Genomic DNA, 2,679 nt, shown 5'->3' with positions numbered 1-2,679 from the left:
CAGTTGACCCTTTTCCATCGTCAACATGAAAAGGTGCATCCACATTGACTTTTACTGTTCCATGGGAAGGTCTCTTCCAATTCAGCCCCATTCGATCAATAGAGATATTCCTTGCATTTCTTGCTCTATGGTGACTCCTATACTTGGCATATTTCCGGGAGGTGTAAAATCTGTTCCACTACGATTGAACCAGATCGGTCTTCCCTCTTTTCTTTTGCGGAAAAATTTTCAATCTATTCATCTTCAATCATGATAGTACAACGAACACTAGAAATAATAAAAATTACATCCAAATTTGTAGCGCACCTAGCGACGACTACAAACACTGAAGCGAGCCGCACGCGCGCCGCTGTCATCGCCCCTCCCTCACCGGAGCCGGACAAATCTTCTTATAGTAGACAGTCGGGAAGTCGTCGTGCTAAGGTCTCATAGAACCAACGCACTAGAACAGCAACCGCCGCGGATGAAGAGTGTAGATCAAAAGGATCCAACCTGAAGACACGCGGACGAAGACGAACGACAAACATATCCGAGCAAATCCACCAAAGACGGATCCGACGGAGACACACCTCCACACGCCCACCGATGATGCTACACGCATCACCGGAACAGCGACTAGACGAGGAGACTTTTATTTCATCTTCAGGGAGCCGTCGTCGTCTCGCCTTCTTGAGCAGGATACAAAACCTAACAAAGCTCAAAAAAAATATGAAAACAGAGCCCTTCCACTAGCAAGGGTCGAGATCCACTCCGCCTCCATGGCCCTAAGGCCACCGGAGACGGAACGGACTGGCGCCGGTGCCGGTGGGAGGCAAAGAAGCCTAGTTTTGGGGAGGCGGCGGATGGCTACGTTGGAGGCGGTGGCTGTTCGGTCTTCCCTCTTTGCATCATCTATAACTTGTGCGAGTCCCAGAATCCGCCACATCTCCTTCGCCCTTTCACATTCAAATAGCAGGTGCAAGACATCTTCCGCGCCCTGTGAACATATGGGACATTGTCCAATACTGCCAACATGTCTATTCACCAGAGTTGATTTTTTTATATAGTTTTAGGGACGGTTACCTGAATTGTGATAGTTTTTCATTATATGCTCACCTGATCGCATACAACTGACTACTTCAAAACTTGTTGACAACGGCGGACAACTAGTTCAACTACAACACCTTGGTCTGCATGGCTGCCAATAACGTGAACGATGCGGCCATGCCGACCAAGACGTATGCTATCTTCATCTTGGTGCTGGTACATCTACTGATCGATAGATGTGCTAGATACATGTTCAACTGTCGCGTGTCTATTTGCATATGCTAGTTAATTCTGGTATGTGGTAACCTTATGTCATAATGCTATTCTGGATTTAAATAACGGAGATTACTAATTATCACAACACATGTGTTGCACTCAGTGTTTCTCGGGTAAAAGAAAAACTCACAGTACAGGTGTGGATTGACTAGGCACCATGCATGCATGGGTCTGTTTTTAGCCACTCCCCGAAGCTTCACACGCGCCTTGTGAAACAGGGAACAGGAGCGCCGTACGTGGCTTTCTGCATTGACCGTGCCAACGGTTAGCTTACAAGGGATAAGATAAAAGCATGTCCTGCTGAGCCATCCACATTTAGGCCCTGTTTGGTTCCAAATAAGTCACCAACTTATAAGTCGAAAAGTGCAAAAAGTGACTTATTTTGCCAAACGGACCCAACTTATAAGTCACCCCAACTTATAAGTCATAAGTTGCTCCACCCTAACTTAAAACTTATAAGTCACCTCTTTTACATGGGTCCCATCACCTTTACATTAAAAAATCAGATGAAAAAGTGTGCTCAGATGACTTATAAGTCAGATGACAACCAAACAAGAGTGACTTATAAGTCACTGATTTTAAGTCACCTGACTTATAAGTCAGGCGACTTATTGAAATCAAACAAGCCCTTAGCCCCCCACCACATGCAAGTACTGAATAATGAAGACAGTGCCGGCTGCTGGTACTATAAGTTCAGAGAGCGAAGATAAGAAACAACCTGCCTGGTCAACCAACGATCAACCCCAGCCAATTACAGTAGATAGGAGTATATATGACGGTGACACATATGCATGCCCGGCGCCACTCCGCGGCAGCGTTGTCAAAATCCGGCCATGGGAGACACCACGCTATCTCCACGGCGCTGCAATAAGTCGCCTTTTCTTTTCTGTTCGTGTGGATGATGATTAGTTTTCTATGCTTCTACGTTGAAGAACACAAGCCGAAGCGTCTGATACCCGTTTACTAGTATTTCCGCTACATATTTTATTTAGGGCGTAGCCAGATAACTAAGTCTCCATCACGTGACATAATATGTAAAAAGAAAAAGAAAAAAAACTGAAGATTTCTTTTTTGCATGGATATCGATGCAAGATTTCACAAGTATAGAATATCAAGTCTCTAAGATGCGGCAAGACTGTTTTATTTACGAAAACACTAACGCCTCACCTGTGTGGGCGTCTGGCAACTCGCCCACACGCATGGATCCTCGTCCAACCAATTCTGCACGAATCTTGACGCGTTCTAACAGTTTTTATGTGCCACGTAGACTAAGCTGGTGTGTGGGCATTCATCTGGTCACCCACACGTCCTTTTTCACCACACGGGGGCTGGTGTGTGGGTGTTTAACAATTCGCCCACATACTAGTTTTGACGCAC

Source organism: Triticum dicoccoides, chromosome 6A (genome assembly GCF_002162155.2).
Source record: "Triticum dicoccoides isolate Atlit2015 ecotype Zavitan chromosome 6A, WEW_v2.0, whole genome shotgun sequence".
NCBI classification, from domain to species: Eukaryota; Viridiplantae; Streptophyta; class Magnoliopsida; order Poales; family Poaceae; genus Triticum; species Triticum dicoccoides.
This window is presented reverse-complemented; position numbering follows the sequence as displayed.